The 25,355-nt window shown below is 44.6% G+C and overlaps 1 protein-coding gene across 7 annotated transcripts in view; it reads left to right on the forward strand.

The window, feature by feature from the left end:
* Positions 1-25,355, forward strand: part of LOC140739897 (3',5'-cyclic-AMP phosphodiesterase 4C-like) — a 287,627-nt gene that overhangs the window by 200,914 nt on the left and 61,358 nt on the right. The gene's annotated exons all lie outside the window — the stretch shown is intronic.

Raw genomic sequence — 25,355 nt, forward strand, 5'->3', positions numbered from 1 at the left:
TGGTCGGTAAAATTTGACCCGCCCGCCCATGAGTTAACTGGGTTCAGCCCTGTACCAAAGACTCGAACACGGCAGTGCCGAGGGTCCCGTCCAACGCGGGGGGTGGGGAGCGGGAGCGCCACCGGATTCTTACTTACTCAGCCTTTAAACAGAGGGAAACAGGCACGCAGCTTTTCAGGTCAATGAGCCCTAATCAGAAATCTTAGGGGCGCTCAGTATACACATTAAAGTGTAACTCAACGGGCCATTCAAGCAGAAGTGAAAGGGAGCGTGTCGATGATGGGGAAGAGATCCTGCTCTGTTTGAGTGTGAAAGGATAGGTCCTCGTACCGGGTAGCCTAATGACAAATATATCCACAACAAGAGGCAGAAGAAGGGAATGTTATGCATAGGTAAAGTTGGAGGATCTTTATCTGAATGCCGCTGCCTGTAAGGAATTTGAATGTTTTCCCTATGACCGCGTGGGTTTCCTCCCACAGTTCCTGTTGGTCGGTTAATTGGTCGGTGGTTAGGCTAGGGTTAAATCGGGGGATTGACGGGTGGCTCGGCTCGAAGGGCCTGTTCCACGCGGCATCTCAATAAAAGAAATAAGTGCAAACTCTGAAGAAATGAATGCATACAATGTAATAGCCATTAGCGAGATTAGTTACAAAGTGAGAAAGTCTGGGAGTTAGCCATTCAGGACGCTTACATTTTTAGAAGCGAGAAGCAAAATGGCAAAGGGGGAGAGGTAACCCTAAGAATGAGGGATGGGTGGAAGCTGCCCTAGAGAAAGAAGTTTAGCTCAGAAAATCAAGAAGTGGGTCTGGAGGTAAATACCAAGGGGATAGCAAATGATGCTCCTAAACTGAAGTGTTAATGGAGGATGTACAGTAATTCCTGAAATTAATGGTGCCTGTTAGTACAATTTGCAGAATCAGGTTTATTATCACTGATAAATGCAGTGAAATTTCTTGTCAGCATCAATCTACAGGGTTAACACGGTAGCATAGTGGTTAGCACATGTGGACGACCCAGGTTCAATTCCTCTTGCTGCCTGCAAGGAGTTTGTACGCCCTTCCGCTTGGGTTTCCTCCGGGTGTCCTGGTTTCCTCCCGCAGTCCAAAGACCTACCCTCGGTAGGTTAATTGGTCATTGTAAATTGTCCCATGGTTAGGCTTGGATTAAATCAGTGGATTGCTGAGCCGTGCAGCTCAAAGGGTCTATTTCCCATTGCATCTCATTAAATAAACAAGTAAACAAATACAGGCTGACTGGGATAACCAAGTTAGCTTCAACAGTGTGGAAGAAAGTTTGTTTAGGTAGTTAAAAATAGGAAATGACAGACACTGAACAAATAGTTTGTAGCTGAGAATCCAGTGACATTAAATTAATAGGACCAAAGGCTGATGAGACTCGAGGTCCTATGATGATAAAAGAAATGGCTGTAGAGATGATGTATGATTGTGACTGTAGAAAATTAATTGGACCTGGAAAGTGTTCCAAGAAGACTACAATGTAACCATCCTTCTTCATAAAAAGGATGACAGAAAGTAGGCAGATTTAGTCCAGTTAGTCTGACATTGGCCATTGAGGAAATGGTGGAAAATAAAGCTAAGTTGTAACATAATGTTTCAAAAGTCATAATAATTTCCAGGAGTCAACATGTTTTGTGAAAGGGAAGATGTGGTTAATCAATTTATTGCCATCCTTTGGGAATGCAATGAACATAACAGTAGATGGAAACTAGTACATGCAGTGTATTTAGATTTCCAAAAGGCATTTAATAAGGTGCCATTAAAGGTTACTGAACAAAGCAAAAGTTCAAGTGTGGTAAATATTTTAGGAGCATAGATGGAGATTTGGTGAAATAGCAGAAAGCAAAATTGTGATAAATGGATAGTTTTCAAGTTGGGGAGCTGTAACTGGTAGGTGCTGCAGAGATCAGTAATGGGTGGCAATCAATAATAATGTTATCAATGACTTGCTGCTGGTGAAGGGACTGGATGCGTTGTAGCTGGATATTTGCTGATGATACCAAGGTAAATGGGGATAGCAAACAGGGCAGTCTGCAAGGGATATAGATGGGTTAAGTGATTGAGTTTAACACAGTATGGAGTATAATACAAAGAAATGTGAGGCCATTCAGTTTGGTAAGAAGAATGGAAAAAGTTTTTTTTATACTGCAGAGATATTACAGAATGCTGCAGTACAGAGAGATCTCATGCATAGTATATCCGACATAAACACTTAAATTTATGGGCCAACATACTATTCCTACCAATGTTTTCTGCCCCTTGATTTTCCGAGCTGACCTTTCCTTTTGACTGCCGACAACCCATCCTTTGTTATTAGGACTACCTCTGCACCTTTTATGGATCTCTTGGGAAAAAAACTTTCCTGAAGAGTCAATTGTCACTCTTGTCCACTTCGCAACTGGACATCTATGATGGCTTTTAGATCACATCCATCTGTTTCTTCAGAAATTCATTTACATAGTTACACTGAGGTGTTCATATTCAGATAAAGATCCTTAAGTTTTATCTTTGGGCAATTTTTTTCCCTGTCGTGACTTTAACTAAGAGTAGAGTCTGTTTTTTTTTAAACTCTATTTATTTCTGACGCACTTTGCTTATCATGAAGGTATATCTTACACATGAAACACAGTATATTAGCATAAAGGCACAGCAAGTGATTTGAAAGCAAATAGTATGTGGACACGAGGCTACAGATATAGTAGAAGAAAGCAAACTGCTAGTGGAAATCTGCAGGTCAGGTAGCATCTGTTGCAGGGTCTTAGCTAAAATATTGGTCTCCCTTCTGCCACCTCAGATGCTGCCTGATCCAATGATTCCCATCAACATTGGGTTTTTTTTCCTAAGGCAAATAAAATGTTGGCCAGCGTTGCAAAAGGGATGGAGTATGAAATCGGGGATGTCTTGCCATTGGGTGTTGGTGAGACCGAACCTGGAGTACTGTGTGCAGTTCTGATCTCCTTATTTAAGGAGGGGTTGTCTTGCACTGGAAACAGTGCAAGGAAGAGTCCAAGATTAAGTAGAGGAGTGATGGGTTCATTTTTTGAGGAGAAATTGAGCAAGTTGGACATATGATTACTTACTGAAGTTTAGGAAAATGAGAGGTCGTCTACCTGGAACAAATTCTGTGGATATTAACAGGTTGAATACAGAAAGGATATTTCCCTCAGAAGGAGTATCTACAATGAGGGTCATAGTTTCAGAATGAGGAGTGGGGTACCCAATTAAAATGGAGATGAGGAGAAACTTCTAAGGAAACGCAGGACTTCTTAGAATTATCTTCCCAGAGAGCTATAGAGCGGAGTTATTGACTGTATTTCAAGATCTAGACCGACCCACTTTTTGTCTCAGTGTAGAGTTGAGGATTCCAGGGACAGGCAGGAAAATGGATCTTAGGACAAGGTTAGATCTTACTACATGATAGAGTGACACACAAGGCTGGATGGCAAACTCCTGATTCTGTTTCTTTTTATTCTTACAGACACTTATTAGAATTTTATTTCAGCTTTATTTATTTTTTTGCACTCCAATACCCCAGCTGTTGTGTGATTTCAAAACGTGTGAAGGCCATTGTGCCAAGTGTTGGATCCTAGTTCAGTTACTTACAGTATTTACTGGACTACTGTATTCAGACCAACCAGGTGATGGCTCTTAACCACGATCTGAAAGAAAGGGCCCCTTAAGTCACCCAGTTCAAGAGCAACTAGGAATGGGAACTTAATGTTGAACCCAGCTGTGATGCCCACATTTTGGGAGCAAAATATTAAGAATAAAATCTGCTTCTTCCAACCCTTCGAGCAGCAGGTTCTAGACCAAAACTGCTTGCTGCATGAAAACACTTCAGCACAGTTTGTTGGTTTTTTCATCAATCGCCTTCAGCCTGTGTCCCCCTTGACCCACTCAGCCCACCCCTCCTCACCAGCAAGAGTTTCTGCTGCTTGGCCAGTTGTCCTGGTTCGGAAGAGCCCCAGTAGTCTGTCAGCTAAGCTTCAGTGCTCTGGGGAGAACAGCCGAGCATTCCTGGCTACCGCATGAGTTGGTGCTGGTTCTCCATGCACAGATTACATCGGGCGCGTCCCCTGTCAAAGGCTGCACTGTGGCAGACCTCGGTGTTCTTGTGAAGCCGTCTCCTGCCCCAGTGGCCTCTCTCTTCCTCTTACTCCCTCCATTATCTTCAGCTTATTCAGAACCCTGCAGAAGGGTCGGCACAACATTGTGGGCCAAAGGGCCTGTACTGTGCTGTACTATTCTATGTTCTAATGTGCACCCATCACTCACTGTGCCTGCTGACCCACAGTGGGTCTTGGTGCTAAGCAATGTTTCAGTTTTAAAATTCTCCTCCCTTGACTCCAAATCCCTCCTCTGCCCTCACTATCCTTGCATCCTCTTCCCACCTGAAAACCCTCCGAGATCTCCAGCCTCTTGTAGGTACCAGTTCCCATCGTCCCTCCATCACCAGCCATCCATTCAGCTGCCCGGATCCCAGTTCTAAAACCCTCCTGTTCCTCTCCACCTCACTGCCCCTGCCTTTAAGGTGCTTCCTATGCCATCCCTGCTTTCTGTGACAAGGTGTTACCTCTTGGCATGTGAGACACCTTGTTCAGTTCTCAGTGTTGTTTGGTCTGTGGACATATCGAGTGTGGGCCTTCCTGTGTCTGAATGCAGGGTGCTGCCTCAGACTCTGTGTGCATTGATGCACAGGCCAGCTGCCAGGTTAGACTGGGAATACTGATGCAAGGCTTCAGCTTGCATGGGCAATGATCGGTGATATTGACAGATTATTATGGCAGGGGTGGCTGCTGCTGTCTCTCTGACGCCTGTATGCCGGGCGTGGGTTCGTGTACAGACCCCGCCCCCCAGAAAGCAGGTCATAGCTTCAACTTCCTCAGCTTGGTGCAGGAAATCTGGCTTGATGTTTCTGTGTGATTTTACCTCACTGCCAGGGCAGGACAGTACACCACGGCCCTGTCTGCTCTCCCAGTTACTGGCTATGGAGTTGTACGAGCAAGGGCAGAGCTGCTAAAACATAGAATTCCCTGCTGTTTGTCTGAAAACAGACTCAACTCATATGGTTCTCATTTCAAATTCCTGAGAGAACATGGGCACACGGCAAGCTTCCTCCCTGCCCCACACAATGAGAATGGTCCTGGGAATGAAAGGGTTAACACGTGAGGAGCGTTTGATAGCTCTGGGCCTGTACTCAGTGGAGTTTAGAAGGGTAAGGAGGGTTCTCCTTGAAACCTATCAAATGTCAAAAGGCCTAGATACAGTGAACGTGGAGAGGTTGTTTCCAATCGTGGTGGAGTCTAGGACCAGAGTGTCCAGCCTCAGAATACAAGGGGAGGAACTGCCTTAGACACAGAGTGGAAAATCTGAGGCATTCATTGCTACAGATAGCTGTGAAGGCGAAGTTATTGGGTATATTTAAGGCAGAAGTTGATAGGTTCTTGATTAGTAAGGGCATCAAAAGTTACAGGGAGAAGACAGGAGAATGGGCTTGAGAGGCATAACAAATCAGCTATGATGGAATGGTGGAGTGGGTTGATTTGTCTAATTCTGCTCGGGTGTGTTACGGTCTTAAGCCAACTGGCTTGACATCTGAGGCAATGTTTCCTGTAGATGACCCAGAGGTAGTTTGGAATTTGTCTGCGATGCCTTTTGCAGCTGAGTCATGCGGCAGGTTTAAACACCAATCTGAGGTTGAGCTGAGGCAGGCTGATTCACATTAAATCCGGTAACAGTTTTTTTCCTGCTTCTGCTGCACAGTCAGTGCTGGCTGAGACACTGATAAGATTCAATACCTTCTGCCTCTGCAACCATCCTCTCTGAATGACAAACGAGCTGTACCGATGGCGTCCCTTCTCCGGTGAGTGGCTCCACTCTCCCATCCAGTACCTCTGGCGGCATCTCAGCATTTTGCCCTCCAGTGGTGGGATTCCTCCTTTGGCGTTGGGGTGTGCTCTGACCAGCTTCTAGTCAACAGCCACTTGGCAATTTTGGAGCGCACTCAATCTCCCCAGGTGCTCCAACAGACTGACACCCAGCCACATAGAGAGGCAGACAGTGGGACAGCCACTTAATGCTTAGCCAAGGAGATGGCTCTAAGTCAGAGAGAGAGGCAGAGGTTCAGGGAGAGAATTCCAAAGTCCTGATCTGGCTCAGGCTGCCACTTCTGTTGGTCTGTAAGAGGATGGAAAAGTGCAGGGATTTCATTGATCATGGGTCTGGAGGGTTTGCAGAGACACAGAGGGGACTGGGAAGAAAGAGTAGTGGGTGTGAGTTAGGACATGAGAATCTGTTCATAAAGGCTGCAAAGGAGATTGCTATTTAAAGGAGGGAGAGACAGCAAGAGCTTTACGTCACCTTTTTAAACTTCTGCCTGCACATGGTCCTTATACCTGCATACTCGTGTCTGTCAAAGAGGCTCTTAAATACTTTGATGCCTCTATCCCAACCCTGTCAGTGCATTCCAGGCACCCAGCACTCTGTGCAGAAACACCTGCCCCACACATCTCCTTTGAATTCTCCCCCCTCTCACTTTAAAGGCATGCCCCCCAGCATTAGACAAAAGTACACTGGCTGTCTACTCTGTCTATGCCCCTCATATAAACCTATCAGATCTCCCCACAGCCCCCATGGTGGCAATGCAGTATTGATTGACCATTATCTTACTGAATAGCTTTCTCCACTTCGGTTCATGTCTTCTTCCTGTCTCTGATGGACACAACCCAACACCAAGCACGGTGCCTCAGCAATAAGTAAGAGTGAAGAGGAATGTGATGATGGTGTTAGCAGAGTTTAGAGAGCATAATGCCTCAGGGTCAGGCACTTTGTTACGTATACAGGAATTACTGTCATTTTTAAAAAATGAGTATTATGACAAAAAGCCTCTTAGCCCTGGCAGCGTTTTTCTTGCAAATCCTGGCTATTACTGCCTCTGCTGCAAAAGCCTGAAAGTATGTACTATTTGTGGGAATGTTCCCTTTATCACTTGCGGAAGGGAAATAATCCCTGTTGCAAGGAACAGAGGAATACCGGCTGGTGTTATGACGCAGTGCTGTGGGGCTAGGCTGCAGGTATCCGTGTGTTTATAAGGTTAGAGGCTGGGTGGAGAGCTGCAGATTTGATTCAGGGTGAAATGTTTAACTTCATCAGAGGAATGAGGAAGTGATTTGGAGCCTGCTTCTTACAACATGATCGTAGCTAAGCTGTGACGTAAAGCTATTCAGCGTTTACTTCCCTGCATCACTTATCCTTGAAATTAACGAGATATGTCATTAATAATTACCATGTATGGGCTGAGTTCCAGATCTCCCTCACTCTCTATCTTTAGGAGTGTTATCAAACTTCATTGATTTTTAGACTCCTGATTCCAGACGCCCCAAGCAGCAAAGAGGTTTCTCTCCATACTGTAAGTTGTCCATAATATCCTGAAAACTTCACTCAGATCTCCCCTCAATCTCTGTATTCCTGGGATAATGCTTGTATTTATATAATTGCCCTTTGTAATTAAATACACGGAGTTCGGTATCACTGATATAAATCCACACCACACTCCCTCTTTCCACTACATCTTCCCAAAGCCTTGGAGTCCAGTGCTGTTCCCAGCACTGCAGGTCAGTTTCGCTTTGCTCAAGCATCAGCTCCACCCTGTGAAGTTTTCATCCTAAAACCTCCAGTATTCTGGTACCGATTTAATTACAGTGCCTGCCCGTGACATTTTACAGAATAGCTTCAGACAAGTCCTAGATCCTTCCTGGGATTTAATGTAACATATTGCCATTTGGAAGAAAAACACTATAACCTTTTTTTTGGGCTCGTTGTGGATAACTTCCCAGCTGCTGTCACTGATATCCATTTGGCACAGACCTGCTTGCCTGCTTTCTGTATTGAAGTTCAACAATTGAATATACCAGACGTACCCAAACCAAAAGCTGTGGATGAACCAGGAAATTCATAGTCTGCTGAGGGTAGATCAGTGGCATTCAAGACTGGTGATCCAGAGCTATACAAGAAGTCCAGGAATGACCTACGGAAGGCTTTATTAAGAGAGAAGAAACAATTCTGATGGAAGCTGGAGATGGAATTGGATGCACATCAGCTCTGGCGGGGTTTGCAGGCCATTACTTCCTATGAGGTGATACCCGACATCATGAGTCGCTGAGATACTTCACTCCCAGATGAGCTCAACGCCGTTTATACTCACTTTGAAAGGGAGAGTAAAACTACACTCGTACGAATCCCAGCAGCATCCGGTGACCCTGTGATCTCTGTCTCGGAAGCTGACGTCAGAACATTTTTCGATAAGGTGAGCCTTCACGGGGATAGATAGATAGATACTTTATTCATCCCCATGGGGAAATTCAACTTTTTTCCAATGTCCCATACACTTGTTGTAGCAAAACTAATTACATACAATACTTAACTCAGTAAAAAAAAATATGATATGCATCTAAATCACCATCTCAAAAAGCATTAATAATAGCTTTAAAAAGTTCTTAAGTCCTGGCGGTAGAATTGTAAAGCCTAATGGCATTGGGGAGTATTGACCTCTTCATCCTGTCTGAGGAGCATTGCATCGATAGTAACCTGTCGCTGAAACTGCTTCTCTGTCTCTGGATGGTGCTATGTAGAGGATGTTCAGAGTTATCCATAATTTTTCTTGTCAGTTTTCTTGGTAGAGCACTAAGAACCTGTGCCAACCGAATGACGGAAGTGTTCAAGGACATCTTCAGTCTCTTACTACTGCATTTGGAGGTTCCCATCTGCTTCAAAAGTGCAGCAATCATACCCAGTACCCAAGAAGAACAGGGTGTGCTGCCTCAACGACTATCGCACAGTTGCTCTCACGTCTACTGTGATGAAGTGAGACTCTATAGGTGGAAATGAGGAATAAGAAAGATATAATCACATTAATGGGGCTATATTATAGACCACCCAACAGTCCATGGGATTTTGAGGAACAGATTTGTTGAGAGATCGCAGACTGTTGTATGAAACATGAGGTTGTTACAGTAGGTGATTTTAATTTTCCACATATTGACTGAGACTCCCGTACTGTAAAAGGACTAGATGGGATAGAGTTTGTCAGATGTGTTCAGGAAAGTATCCTTAATCAGTACATAGAAGTTCCATCAAGAGAGTGTGCTTGATCTGCTATTAGGGAATGAGACAGGGTGGGTGACAGGAGTTGTGGAGGGAAAAACTTTACATCTAGTGACCATAATGCCATAAGTATCAAAATAAATATGGAAACAGATAGGTCTGGTCCACAGGTTAAGATTCTAAATTGGAGAGAGGCCAGTTTTGATGGTATCAGGAAAGGTTCTGGTAAGTGTGGACTGGGATAGGCTGTTTTCTGGTAAAGGGGTACTTGGTAAGTGGGAGGCCTTCAAAAGTGAAACTTTGCGAGTACAAAGCTTATATGTGCCTGTCAGAATAAAAGGTAAAGGTAACAGGTGTAGGGAACTTTGGTTTTCAAGAGATAGCGAGGCTATGTTTAAGGGGAAAAAAAAGGAGGTGCATAGCAAGTATAGGCAGTAGGAACAAATGAGGTAATTATGGAGTAAAAGAAATGCAAGAGAACACTAAAGAAAGAAATCAGGAGGGCTAAAAGAAGACGTGGGTTGCCCTAGCAGACAAGGTGAATGAGAACCCTAAGGGATTCTACAGATATGCTAAGAGCAAAATGATTGCATGGGACAAAATTGGCCAGCTGGAAGATCAGAATGGGAATCTAGGCATGGAGCCAAAAGAGATGAAGAAGATCTTATATGGATTGGATTTTTTTGCATCTCTGTTTACTCGGGAGACAGACACAGGAACTGTAGAAGTGAGGCAAAGGAGCAGCAAAGTCATGGATTACTGAGGAGGAGGTGTTTACTGTCTTAAAGCAAATTAGGGTGGATAAATCCCCCAGGGTCTGACAAAGTGTTCCCTCAGACCCTAGCAGACATATTTAAATCATCCTTAGTGACAGGTGAGGTACCGGAGGATTGGAGGACAGCTAATGTTGTTCCGCTTTTTAAGAAAGGCTGTTGACAACATCCACTGCCATGCTTTCATCAACTGTCAAGTCAAGTCACTTTTATTGTCATTTCGACCATAACTGCTATGTACAGTACATAGTAAAAATGAGACAATGTTTTTCAGGACCATGGTGTTACATGACACATTACAAAAACTAGGCTGAACTACATAAAAAAACAACACAGAGGAAAAAAACACACACAACAACTACACTAGACTACAGACCTACCCAGGACTGCATAAAGTGCACAAAACAGTGCAGACATTACAATAAATAATAAACAGGACAATAGGGTAAAGTGTCCTGTAACTTCCTCAAAAACTACTATAAGATTGGTTAGATATGACCTATTACACACAAAGCCATGCTGACTATCCCTAATCAGTCTATGTCTATCAAAATACTCATAGCTGGTCCCTTAGAATACCTTCCAATAACTTTTCCACTGCTGATGGCAAGCGCACCAGCTTATAATTTCCTGGTTATTTTTTAGAGCCTTTCCTGTTAGAATCATTGCATGTTTCCTGCTCAGCCTCTGTGTAAACTGGCCCCATTTTAAGAAGGATACTCTCTCTCAGCCGCCCACAGTTAATTAGTTCTTTTGTTAATTGTCGTATTTCTTCTGAATCTCTAGCTGCTGTATCCCAAATCTTGGGCTTTCAAGTAGGATTTCTGTCTGAGGTATATGGCAAGGTACTCGTGCCTTATCGAAAAGCAAAAACCTGCCGATTTTGAAATGCAAGCAGGATACTGCAAGTACTCAGACTGTCAAGCAGCATCTGTGGAGAGAGAAACAAGGCTATCCTTCAGACAAAGGTGATTCTGCAGGTGCTGGAAATCCACAGTAACACAGACAGGGCTGAAGAAGGAAGAATCTGATAGCAGAGGACAGTGGCCCATGGGAGAAAGGAAAGAAGGACGGGCACCAGAGGGAGGTGATAGGCAGGTGAAGAGAAGAGGTAAGAGGAGAGCTAGAGTAGGGAATAGAAAAAGAGAAAGGGGGAAGGAAGAGAAATTGCTCAGGCCAATCTGTCCAACCCTCAAACTTTATTCCTCTCTCGTCCAATGCTGCTTGATATTTCAACTATTTCTAGCATCCTCTGCTTTCATTTCTCCTGGGACTTCTCATGGTTCATTGTATCACTGGTGTGATGAGATGTCTGACACCCCAGGCTAGCTGACAGGATTATCCATGAGACTGAGGGACTCCTGCCTTTCCCCATCCTGGCCCAGACTAGCAACACTAGCTGGGGTCAGCAAAGAGTCAAACCAGATACTGTTGGAAAGTTGTGTGTGAGGCTGCAGCCTATTTCCCTGTTCTGACGAAGTTCTGAACTCCCTGCAGATTTGCCTTGGGTCAGTGCGTCAACAACCTCAGCTGATCTTTAGACTTTAAATAGAACATGAAGAGTCCTCCATGACGGTTGGAAGGCAAATCAAAGTCTTTCTTCAGCCTTGCCGGGGCAGTCAGTGGAATTCATTGAGAAAATAATCTTGGACCTTTCTCATACTTGTGTGAACCCAGCCCGATCTGAGCACGTTCCCTTGAGATACGAGATTCTAAAATAATAGATCACTTGGTAAGTATTTATAAATGCAGGTTGTGTGCTAATAAAGCATTATCTCAAGTCGAGTGTTCTCAGTGGAGCCTGGGATCCTGCTTCTCACAAACCACCAAATGTTCCTTCTCTGCCCAGTTGCCTCAGTGATGTCATGACCAAACATTTCTACACTCCTGGGAGGCACTCTGAAAGGTAGTTTTTGTTATTATGTGGGGGAAGGGCTACGGCCAATATGTGCTCTGGTAGATCCCACAAATGATGAAGCAATAGTGGTCAGAAAATCTGTTTATTTGTGATATTGGCGGGGTGGGGTGAGATATCACTTGGAGATTGTTACTCTGAATTTAGGCAGTGGTAGTTTTTGCATCTGGTTGAGTAACTCTTTGTCAATTCAACTGGACATTGACATTTCCAGAAGTTCAGTCTTCCATGAGTCCTGCGTCCAGCATTCCGCCCTGGATTTTCCTGTCTTGTCTGAGGGTGGAGCTTGAATTGGTACTGGTTTATTATTGTCACGTGTACAGGCAGAGTGAAAAGCTTGTCAAGCATACTGTCTATGCAGATCAAATCATTACACAGTGCACTGGGCTAGAATAACGATGCAGAATGAGGCGCAAATCTACCGAAAAAGTGGAGCGCAGGTGAACGATAAAATGCAAGATCATAGCGAGAAGGATTGTGAGGTCAAGAATCTACTTTATTATACAAGAGTCTGATAACAGTGAGATGGAAAGTGTCCTTGAACCTGGTGGTGTGTGTTGTTAGGCTTTTGTACCATCTGCCTGATGGGAGAGGGAAAGAGAGAGAATGTCTGGGGTTGTGGGGGGGGGGGGGGTCTTGGATTATGCAGGCTACTTACTGAGGCTGTGAGGAGTACAGAGGGGAGGCTGGTTCCTGTGATGTGCTGAGCTGTGTCCACAACTCTACACTTTTTTGTGGTCATATCTAGAGCAGTTTCCACACCAAACCATTATGCATCTAGATAGCATCCTGACTGGGGCTGACAGTACTGTCCAACAAGCCCTCTAGCTGACTCAACCATGCTCCTGCTACACACACCATCTGGCAGCTTAACCCTTGCCTTGCGGCACACGAGGCTACTTGGCCCATCAAACCAGTACCAGCTCTTTGAAAAGGCTCTTTGGCAAGCTTCACTCCACTGTACCTTTTCAAAAGTGAGTAGACACTCTTCTTTACCCAGTGAGTGCATGGCCAGGGCTAGTACTGGAAGCGGATTCAACTGTGCCACTCCTAAGGGAGCTGGAAGGAAAGAATTTTCAGGACTGTGGGAAGTGGACAGGGGAATGGGATCAGCTGAATAATTCTTAAGTAAGTCTGGTTCAGACTCATTGTAAGTCCAGTTCAAAATCTGCAGATGCTGGAAATCGGAGCAACACATGCAAAATGCTGGAGGAATTCAACAGGACAGGCAACATCTATGGAAAAAAGTACGGTTAGCGTTTCAGGCCAAGATCCTTTGGCAGGACCTGAGTTCCTCCAGCATTTTGTGGGTGTTGCTCAGACTCAATGTTGTCCTATGCTGTTATTCTGTTCCCCTTTTCAATATTTCTCCAATTCTGAAGGTTCCAGTTGAATCTCCTGTGTTTGCTCTTTCAGGCAGTGCACCCTGGGTAATAATGACTCACTGGTTACAAAACTACGTACAATATTCCAAATGCCTTAGAGCCTCGCCATTACATCCTTGCTTTTATATTCTAGTCCTCTTGAAATAAATGCTAACATCGCATTTGCCTGCCTTACCACTGACTCAACCTGCAAATTAACCTTTAGAGAATCCCGCAGGAGGACTCCCAAGTCCCTTTGCATTTTGTACGTGTTGCTCTGAATTGCCAGCATCTGCAGAATCTCGTGTTTCTAATTTCTGAATTTGCGCCCCATTTAGAAAATAGTCTATGCCTTCAGAATCAGGTTTAATTTCACTGGTAAATATCATGAAATTTGTTCTTCTGCAGCAGCAGTACAATGCAATACATAATAATTATAAATTACAATAAGAGTATATAAGACAATAAATAAGTAGTGCAAAAAAGAGAGGGGTAAAGATATTGAGGTAGTGTTCATACGTTCATTGTCCATTCAGAAATCTGATGGTGGAGGGGAAGAAGCTGTTCCTGAAATGTTACTTGAATTCCTTTATTCTTTATTGAGTCTTTATTTCTTCCCTGGCTCTGATAGGTGCTACATAAGTGCAAGTTTGTTTTCTAAATCAACCACAACATAGACAGATACTTTATTGATCTCAAAGGAAATTACAGTGTCACAGTAGCATTACAAGTGCACAGATATATTAGAAGAGAAGTAAGAAAGAATAAAAATTGTTACCTCAAGCAGTCTAACGGGGGGGGGGGGGAGGGGGGTCACCACTTCCTCGGCTGTAGGTTGACTCATTATAGAGCCTAATGGCCGAGGGTAAGAATGACCGAGGGTAAGAATGACCTCATATGGAATTCTTTGGAGCAGCGCAGTTGTCTTAGTCTATTACTAAAAGTGCTCCTTGTTCAGCCAAGGTGGCATGCAGAGGGTGAGAAACATTGTCCAGAATTGCCAGGATTTTCTGTAGGGTCATTTGTTCTACCACCATCATATAATTTTAAAAGCTATTATTAATGCTTTTTGAGAGGGTGATTTTAGATGCATATCATATTTTTACTGAGTTAAGTATTGTATGTAATTAGTTTTGCTACAATAAGTGTATGGGACATTGGAAAAAATGTTGAATTTTGAATAAAGTATCTATCTATCTATCTATCTAATTTCAGTTATATGTTGTTTTCAATGGCACAAACCTCCAAGACAACCACAAACTCTTTGTGGTTTAAAGGTTTTCATGCCTTGATGACCCAGACAGCTATGTTGACTGGAGTCAGGGCTTTATGCTTTGGCTCTTGGTAGGGTCACCTACACCAAACAGGTCAAAGGGTAGAGGACAGACTAAGAGTGGTCCACCGGTCCTCCAGGTCTGGGGGTTCAGCTCAGGACTAACGGCCCTGATTGATAAAACAGAATTGTTATGGAAACATCAGTGAAGAATCCTTCTACATCTGAGTGCGAAGGTATTCCAGAGTGTCCACCCGGCACGACTGACAGTACTGAAAAACCGAGAGGAAGCTACTGACACGGTGCAGGAAGCCCTGAGCTGAGGTGAAGAACCTTCATTGCTGCCATAAATGTCAGCGGTGTGGCGGGCAGGCAGGCAGTACATTTGATGAACCAAAAATGTGTAAGAAACTTCAGAGGAAGAAATGTGGCACCAAAGACACTGGGCTGCTGACCAAACCTGGACTGGAGAGCCAGGTTTCAGAGGTGATGAAAGAGGAGAGAGACAGAGAGGTTTTGGGAGGAGAATTCAGAACTTGGGCCCAGGTAGCTGAAGGCAGAGCTACCAATGAAAATCGGAAGAGATATCTTTTCCCAGCTGACATTTGTTAGAGGTGAGGTGTCATAGGTGTCCCATTACATTAAGGGAATATGACAGTGCTGCTTTGCATATGTTTAAATATTATGCAAATATTGATGCCCACATGTAAATTTAACAATATCATCTTTGGTTTTTGCTCTAAAAGTCCAGTTTGGTAGTGAACAGAAATTCTAGTAGGGTGAGGCTGTGTACAGGAGGGCAGAGAATGTGGAGTCAGCGTAGATGTGATGAGCTGAATTAATTGCCTGTTGGGTCCGTGATTGTCCAAGTGCAACAAAAGAGTTGGTGTAACAGATCTACTATTAGTGTGATGGCAGTTGGGAAGGATGTCAGAGCTTTGGTATATTCCAAGACTGTCAGTAGTCCATAGTTAATATTAAGCTGACAGTTTTAACTCTCTTGAAAGGGTTGAGCAATGGAGCCGGTCAGGGTTATGTAGCTCTCTGCTGCTGCTCTGTGTTGGCTGCTGGAACTGCTGCTGGTACCCGAGTTACTCGCCCGCGGACAAGTCAAGCTTATTGGCTAGCGCACAAGTACAGTGAGATGCGGACAGGTACATCAGCGGACAGGTACATCAGCGGACAGGTACATCAGCGGACAGGTACATCAGCGGACAGGTACATCAGCGGACAGGTACATCAGCGGACAGGTACATCAGAGACAAGTAAACCCAGATAACAGCACATAGAGCATGTTCTGATAAATTAAACATCACAATAAAGGATTAAAAACGCTGTACACGGCATCAGTGCAAAAACAAAAACCATAATCAAAGACGTTGCACTTTACTGCCTCCCCAAGCTCTCCTACAAGTTTCTTGATTAGTAAGGGCATCAAAGATTATGGGGAGAAGGCAGAGGGAAAATAAATCAGTCATGATGGAATGGCAGAGCTGGTGAGCTGTGTGGGACAAGGTATTGGCAGCAGGGAGATCAGCGCTAGTTGTGTTGACTTGGACTGCTGCAGAAGGGGGATTTGGGGAGTTGATTGAGAGGTTGGGAGATAGCTTTCTCTTTTTAATTTAGATTTCCAGCGTCTGCAGTCTGCTCTTTGTTTGATTTTCTTATCCTCTTCCCTTGACAAATGTTGATTTTTAAGGCCCAGTTTCATAGGGTACAGTCCAGTCCATCACAAGTAAAGCCCTCCCCACCATTGAGCACCTCCACAAAGAGCGCTGCCGCAGGAAAGCAGCACCCATCATCAGGGACGCCCTCCATCCAGGCCGTGCTCTCATCTCACTGCTGCCATCGGGAAGGAGGTACAGGAGCCCCAGGTCCCACACCACCAGATTCAGGAACAGTTATTACTACCTGAACCATCAGTCTCCTGAACCCGAGTGGATAACTTCACTCACCCCTACACTGCACAGACAATACATTCACTTTTAAAGACTCTACCACTCGCTCACAGTCATTTTATTTATTTATCTATCTATCTATTTATTAATTATTTAGTTTCCTTTTTTTATTTGCACAATTTGTTGTCTTTTGCACATTAGTTGTTTGCCCTTCTTTGTTTCTGTGCGGTTTTTCATTGAGTCTGTTGTTTTTTTAATTGTATTTACTGCGAATGCCCATAAGAGAATGAACCTCATTGAGTGTATGTCACCCTACACAACCCTGAGTGTCTGTTCAAGGTCTTCTGCTGCTATATCCCATCTGCAAACATTTGTATTTCAAGGTTCAGGTGTTGTGTATTCAGAGATGCTCTTCTGCACACCACTACTGTAACGTGTTACTGTCACCTTCCTGTCAGCTTGAACCAGTCTGGTCATTCTCCTCTGAACTCTCTCATTAATACAGCGTTTTTGCCCACAAAACTGCCACTTATTGAATGTTGTTTTTTAAAAAAAATTTCACACCAATCTTTGTAAACTCTGGAGAACGTTGTGCATGAAAATCCCAGGAAATCAGCAACTTCTGAGATACTCAAACCACCCTGTCTGGCACCAATAATCATTCAAAATAATCATTTACAGTCAAAGTCATTTAGATCACATTTCTTCCCCATTCTAATGTTTGGTTTGAACCTCTTGACCATGTCTGCATGTTTTTATGCATTGAGTTGCTGCCACATGATTGGCTAATTAGATATTTGTATTAACGAGCAGGTGTACCTGATAAAGTTGCTACAGAGTGCATAGGTAGCTTGATAATAAATTTACTTTGAACTTTGAAGTGGACTGTGGGTTGCTCTGGGGCGATGGCCAGATTGGCCCTACCACTACCCCCAGGCAGAGAGATTTGACTCTGTCTCACCATGCCTTTAAACTCCTCACCCGACTCTATCCATTAACCTCTGAGCCTCTTGCAGGACATAAACTGGTGCAGCACACTCGAAGCACTGGGTGAATTCAGCAGGTCAGGCAGCATCTGAGGAAGGAAATGAACAGTGTTTTGGGCTGATATCCTTTCATACCTCTTAAACGTTCCACAGCCGGTGTGATGTAGTGTGGAATGAAAACTTGCTTGCAGCTACGTTCGTACACACAGTCGAAGTGGATTGATGCTTGAGTGTGCGTGGACGTTGAATGAGTCAGGAGCTTATTAATATGAGAAAAACAATGTTTTGCAATACAAGTTCAAGAATGAAAAACTGTCTATTATGTATGTATGTACTTGTGTTTGCACAGGCATCTGCTTTTGTGTCCGTGTGCATATGCACTGCATGTTTGCACTCGTATCTGTGCTGTACCCCTGTGTGTGCTTTTGCGTTTGTGTATGTGTTTCTTTGCACATATATGTGTGTGCATATATGCATGTAGATGTGTGTCTGAGTGAGTATTCCTGAGAGTTGTCTCTTAGAGCTCGAACAGGAAAGGCTGGAGATGTGTGAGAGGTTGGGGATGCAGGAACCCAATTATATCAGGGATCCATTGGGAGCTAAACTGCTGATATTAACAGACATATGTAAAGCCAGAGCTGGGTGGTGGAAGTGGCTGGAGGGGGTAGTGAAAGGTTGAAGGGTGATTCCCGGCCCAAATACCTATGCTGATGAAGGAGAGGAGCAGGCCAGAAGGGCAGGAGGGCCTGTGAGGAAGACACGAGCCGCAGGGGTTAACTGAGCTGCAGGATTCCAGCCTCTGCTTGGGGCTGTGACGCACAGTGCTGGCCGAGCGGGAGGCAAACTGTGAGTGGCTCCAACTGCAGAGAAACTCGCAGTCGCTGTTGGCTGCCGGTCCGGAAACAGCTTTCAGCACCAAAGGAGGAAGCAGGAGGCTGGAGGTCCGCGGAGGGCAGAGGAAGGGAGTGTGAAAGCAGGCTCTCCTCCTCCTGTACTGAGGGAGTACTCTTCCGAAAGACGCACTAGCTCGCAGCAATACCTCCGTGTGGTGGGATTCAACCGGTGACGCTGGCCAGGGTCCCTGTTTGGTGAGATACTGCTGGGTCGGCCAGTGTGTGAGCAGCAGCACGAACCTCCCCAGCAGCTGTGAGCCCCCGCCCACAGTGGGACAGATGCCCATGACGGAAGACTGCAGCAGGTCACCTTTCTCCGCCAACCGTCCCATTGATATCGCGCAGAAGCGAAGGCGGTAATGCTGCTGTCACCTTCGCATTCCACTTCTCTGAGCTTGATGTGACCTTGTGCAGGGTGTGGAGATGGGTGGGGGAGGGGGGCGTGAGCGTATGCGTGGAAGCGCACTAGATGGGGCAGCTAATGTGCTGGGCGGAAAGTTTGGGGTCGTGAGGTTGAGTGAGGGAAGAACGGGAAGCGGAGCTAAGAGGGAGCAGCAAGGGGTGCGAATGAGTGGAGGTTGAAGGAAACTTTGTACCAGGTTGGACAGGGTGAGTCAAGAGGATCAATAGAGAACAGGGTTAGGGGACAAATGAAAGGTAATCGAACTGGCTGTTGAATGAAGCAGATTCCCGTGATGACCTTAATAATGTCTACCTTAAAAGCATTTTTACTTGTTTCTTTGTTGTTGCAGCTCAGAGAAACTGGAATTCTGACAACATTTATTTTCATGAAATGATTTTGTTCGTATCTGCCAACTTTTCACTCTTCACTTCCCATCTACTCCTCACTCCCTACTCCACCCCTCTGTTCCTCTCCCCCTACATTACGCCTCCTTTAATTCACTCACTTCTTCTCCCTACTCTTCCCTCTCTCCCCCACCACCTTCCGGTCTCCCTCTCTCTCTTCCCCCCCCCCCACCCAATCACTTTAAAAATGTGTTTCTTGTACATAGAAACATACAGTGAAATGTGTCGTTTTGCATAAACGACCAAGATAGAGTGGATTTTGCTGGGGCAGCCTGCAAGTGCCAACACAGCATGCTCACAACTCACTAAGCCAAACCCTAACCATCTGTCTTTGGAATGGAGGAGAAAACTGGAGCACCCAGAGGAAACTACAATGTTTGAATTCCTTACAGACAGTGGCGGGAATCAAACCCCAACCAGTGATTGCCAATGCTGCACTACTGAGCTGCCCTAATATTTGAAAATAAATACATGAAAAATATGCTCCCATGCATTGCTGGACCTGTGCACATACTGTATATAAACTTGTAAAATATTATTGCAAAGGGTGAAAGTGATGGAGGACAGGTGAACAGCTTGGTGTAAATACAATGTTTAAAATGGAGGCGGAACAAGGCCAGGGAACACAAGATCAAAGGGTTGCAAGTCCACAATTGATCTCTATTCAAAGATGTGACAAATGGATCTACAAAATGCAATTATTCTGAGGTAATGGACCAGTTTGAGCTGTTCGGTTGAATTCTTTGACAACTAATTAGAAGGGTAGATAAGGGTAATGTAGTAGTTGTAATATATCTGGAGTTTTGAAAGCCCTCTGATTACGGTCAGATCTTGCAGAATGGGTGCAGGTGCCAGAGTGGGGAGGAAGCTGGCTATGAAAGAGGAAACCGTAAGTTACTAATCAGGGTGGTGATGAAATTTGTTTTTACTGTAGGGACCAGTACAGGAACCGCACTGCTCTCTAGTTATGTAAACAGTTTGAACCTAAGAATCCAGTAGAATTTTTATATTTGTGGAAAATGCCAAATTGAGAGATGAAGTTAATACAGAAATGGAAAATGAATTTCCATGTGCACAAAAGCGAACATAGAACAATACAGCACAGTACGGGCCATTCGGCCCACAATGTTATGCCGACCTTTTAACCTACTCTAAGATCAGTCTAACCCTTCCTTCCTACATTGTCCTACATTTTTCTATCAGCCACGTACCAGCAAGGTCTTGCATTTTGATCATACAAATAAAAAAAAAGCACATTCTCTTAGCTTTAAAAAAAATCCAGTGAGCTACAGAGGAGGCTGGGGATCCTGTGCACAATTTCTGAAGGAGCCCACTTGTTATATTCCATAAATGTAACAAGGTCCTGTGGCGGGAGGTGGTTGGGTGTATTTCTACAGGGATAAAAATTAAATGCAGAGATGTTCTGTTAAACATTATTAATCTTTGTTTGGTTCACACTTGAGGAATTGTACTCTGTATAGTTGCCAAGCAGGGCACAGAACATTGCAGAAGATACGAAACAGATTAACAAGGATGATGCCATCTCTGTAAGGTGATAGTTATTAGAGAAAAAGATTGTTCAGGCTGGGTTTCTTTCCTTGAATTCAGGAGACTGAGGGCTGGCCTGACTGGGGGCTTTAAGAGTATGAAAGTGTATAACAGCATAGGTCGAGAGAAGATGTTTCTATGTCTGGTGGGTGTCCAACATGGAAATACCTCCATGTCAGTGGGCATCAATACAAAATGATGAGAGCAACTCAAGAGATGCTTCTTTCTGCAAACAGCAGCGGAACTCACAGGGAGAGGTTGAGGCAAATAGAGAGATGGGTTAAAGGGGAGAAAGCTGGCCTTGAACGGAGTAGAGGGACAGAATAGCCTGGTTCCATGCACATTTGAGTGATCTCTTGGAATACCAATGTGGCCTTGTTCCAGACTCCTCACATTTGACAGCTTTTTTCCCTCACAGCCCTGCCTCACCTGCTCGGGGTTTTCAACATCTTTATCAAATGTGGAGTGAGGGATCTGCAGAACCTTCTCTCCCTCTCAGAGTCTACAGCTTTGGGTGGGACAGTGGCTCTGCCACCTCACAGCTCCAGAAAACAAGACTGCATCCTGACCTCGCTGCTGTCAGTGTAAAGTATACGTGTTCCACCTGTGACTGCATGGGTTGGTAGATCAATGGACTGCCGTGAATTGCCCCTAGTGGGCTGGTAGTGGTGGAACCTGGAGAGAGCTGATGCTAATGTGAAGAGAGAGCTTACAAGAAAAATAGCTGGGGATATTATTCTATGAGGTAGCATATTCATAATGGGCTGAATGGCCTCCTTGTATGTTATAAGGCAAAATAAAAACATCACTAGTGTGATGTTGTTTTATTGTAGATTTAACCTGTGCTGTCTCAATTATGAAATATTTGGTGAGGCGGTAGAGAGGAAACATAAACTGAGAAAGATAACGTCAGACTAAAGGTTTGGGGCAGCAGGAAATTGTTCCACAGATTAGAATGACGTAGAATTGTGACGGCAAATGCAAAAAAGTCTGCTGAGTTCCTCCAGCATTGTATGTGATCCTCGTATTGTGACAGGACTACTTATTTCAAACAGTTCAAAGTTAGCCCTCGGGCTTTCATGCAATGAGAACCAAATGGTGCAAGAGTGTGGAGGGTTAACGGGGAATGCTGTAGGTGTTTCGGATTGGTGAATGCTCTGTCACTATGTTTCCGTGGAGACGGTGTGCGCAAAAGCAGATGTTGTCAGTTATGTCAATCCCCACCCTGTAAAAGCAGGCAGCAAGGAGTCACAAAACAAGAAGTCAGGGAGGAACAAGAGAGAGCTAGAGAGGGGGACAGAGTAGTTTAGTTCAGATGTATAACCATGACATTCCCACTACATCTGCCAGCACAATCAACTGGAAAAGATTTGGCTCCTGTGTAACTTTTCTCTCTGCTGCCTCCCTTCCTGCCCGCCGTTGCTGATCACACAGAGAGGCTTCTGTTCTGCCTCATATCAATTGACTTCTGACGTTCACAGGCAAGTTAAGGCAGCGATCATCTGGTGTACTGGTTTGCTGTTCCTTCCCAGTTTTTGATTGTCGGGAATGGCTTCACTGCACTGGAACCCTCCCTGTAGCCCCTGCTTAGCCACGGATTTGCACAACACAGAAACAAGCCTTTCAGCCCATCTTCCCAAATCTCATTTGCTTGCATTAGGACCATATTCTTCTCAGACCTGAGACTTTGAACGGCTATTTTAATGCCCCTGAGCCGTAGTAACTGTAGCACATCCAGTCTGCCCAGAGCAAGCCGGATTTCCCAGTAACCAACCATTTAAAATCCAAATCCCCATTCCAACGTGTCAGGACACGGCCTCCTCCACTGCTACGATGAGGCGACTCTCCAGTTGGAGAAGCAACACCTCACATTCCATCTGGGCCAACTCAAATTTTCTAACTCTGGTCATTTCTCTCCCCACCCCCCCTCTATTTTCATTCCCTATTCTGGCTTCCCTCTTACCTGTCCTCCTATCCTCACCTGCTTATCACCTCCCTCTAGTGTCCCTCCTCCTTCCCTTTATCCCATGGTCCACCCTCCTCTCCTATCAGAATCCTCCTTCATCGCTTTACCTTTTCCTGCTAACACCTCCCAGCTTCTCACTTCATTCTCTCTCCCCCCCCCCCCCCCCCCAAACTGGCTTCAACTATCACCTTCAGGCTTGTAGTCCTTCCCGTCTCCCACTTTTTCTGGCTTCTTCCCCCTCCCATTCCAGATTCCAGTCCTAATGAAGGGTGTCAGCCCAAAATGTTGATTCTTACTCCATTTTTTTAGAAGGCTTAGTTGCAGCCTGACCTGCTGAATTCCTCCAGCAATCTGTATGTGTTACTATGACTCCTCTGGCTGCACTTTTACAGATGTCAGCCACTCTCAGTGCCTAAAAAGAAAACTTGTTCCTAAAATTCTCTTTGTATTGACCACCACTCAGCTTGGAACTCTGCCCCCGACTTTTTGAAAGATTTATCTCTGGTTGTGAAAGGGTATGGGATCCCTTTACAAAGGAGATGGAGTCATTGGAGGGAAGGCACATCATAAAGGGATTGGCCCCTCCGGATGACAGAGGGTGGAACGAGGTCAATGCAGCAGAGACCCAAGCTGGAACAAAAAGTGAAAAGATCCAAAAAGTCGATCAGGATGTCAAAGAGAGAGGATTAGAGGATTAATTTTATTCAGGAGGAATAAAGTTGACATTGAGAGAGCACGAGAATAGAATGGCAGCTGACAGAGGGAAACGTAGGTAGTTAGAGAACGGGAGGGGTGTGGAGAATATTAACCACAGGTGTTTTTCCAATGAAGGCATGTGTGGCTAAGGTTCTGAAGCAGGATTTTGTACCTGTCATCATTGTCAAGGAGGGCGAAGGAAGCAATATTAGATGGGATAAAATTAAACATAGTGGGGGTGCTGGAAGACTAGCACTGCACAAGGCAGAAGAGTCACCTGGTCCGGATGAGATTCTCCCAAGGTTACTGGGAAGAGGGTAGAAATTAGACTGTTTCCAATCGTCTTTAACACTTATATGGGGAAGTGCCAGCAGTGAAGGATGACTATGTTGTACCGTTGTTTAAGGAAGGGGAGGAAGATAAATAAAGCAAAAGGACAGTGTTAGGAAGCTAAAAGACAGTAATCCATGCCAATATTTATTGTGATTTGGAAATGTTAAGGGATTATAAATCAGCGTGGACTGTTAAACATATATTGCATTTGACAAACTTGACTGTGCTCTCGCCAAAGTAATTGAGAGGATTGATGTGGCAGACGTTTTGATGCTGTAAATATGGGCTTTCAAAAGGTCTTTCACAAAGACGTTAAACACACAATAGACATTAGAAAAATGCAATTCATGGCATAAATGGCACACCTGTTCCCTGTATACATGTCACTGAAGGCCAACAATGCAGGTGTGGCAAGTGATTAAGAGAGCAAATGGCGTGCTAGCTTTTAATAAGAGAGGATTTGAGTATAAGTGTAAGGAAGCTTTGCGGTTATATCCTCATGACTGGCACAACCTCACTGTCATTACACAGATCTAGGAATGCCAGGATCAGCACCAGGTGGGCCTGAATTGAGGTGCCAGCCTGGTGAAGATCCAGCATTGGAAACATCATAAGCTGAGCTAGCAACCTCAGCAATCACAGTAAGAGTAAGGCTCTACAATCCTCCTGCATCTGCTCCTGAATGGTGGTGGCCAAGAACATCCCTATCCTCATCAATGGTAGGGCTAAGACCATAAAAAAAAATTAAAATTAAGGCAGGTGTTGCCATGTTCAGCTGGAGGCGTGGAACAGATAATCCATCGTCTTTCCTCCTGAGATCCCCTCAGGTTCCAGACACTTCAATTTGCTCAATATCAAGAAGCATCGGAGAGCATGGCGTATAGCAAAGGCTGTGGGACCAGAAAATAACTGACCGTTGAACTCCTGGTCCAGACTCGCTGTACCTCTGGCCACGCTGTTCAAGCACAGTTACCACAGTAGTATCTACCCAACAAAATGGAACATTGGGCAATTATGTCCTGTTCATAACAAGTGGGACAAATCCAATCTATGTCATCACCACCTGATCAGCCTACTCTCAGTGATCAACACAGTAGCAGATGCGTTATCAATCACACAATTAAGTGGCACTTACTAATAACCCATTCGCCTCTGCCCAGTTTGAGCTTTGCCAGGAACAGGCAGAACCAAGCCTTGCCACAGCCTTGCTCGAAACTTAGATAGATAGATACTTGAACCATTGAGCTGAAATCTAGAGCTGAGATGAAAGGGTGTCCTTAACATTATGGAAGCATTTGAGTCAGTGTGATATAAAGAAGCTCTGGTAAAACTAAATCCAAAGGACATTAGGAAAAAATAAATCAGTCCAGGGATTGGAATTATAACTGAAGGTGGCTGTGGTCAAACATCCCGGCCTGAGTTGCAGGAGGTGCTCTGGCAGTGGGCTAAACCCGAAGACTTTCAGCAAGTTCATCAATAAATTCCTGTCATTCGCAAGGTCTGAAGCTAGAATGTTCATTTATTATAACAGTATTCAACTGCTCGGTAAGTGACACAGTTCACACCAGGACAACAGCCGGGCATGGTCTGATAAGTAGCATGTGACATTAACGTGCACCTGACAGACAATAACCATCTCCAACGAGAATGCAAAGCACCTGGGCTAAACAAATAAATCAATAATAATTTTAAAAACAACATGGATCAAATCTGGTGAATAGTCATTTTTCAGACTGAAGAGAAAGAACTGTTCATTGTGTATCCCAAGGGATCAACAAGAGTCA

The sequence above is a fragment of the Hemitrygon akajei genome, chromosome 16 (genome assembly GCF_048418815.1).
Source record: "Hemitrygon akajei chromosome 16, sHemAka1.3, whole genome shotgun sequence".
NCBI classification, from domain to species: domain Eukaryota; kingdom Metazoa; phylum Chordata; class Chondrichthyes; order Myliobatiformes; family Dasyatidae; genus Hemitrygon; species Hemitrygon akajei.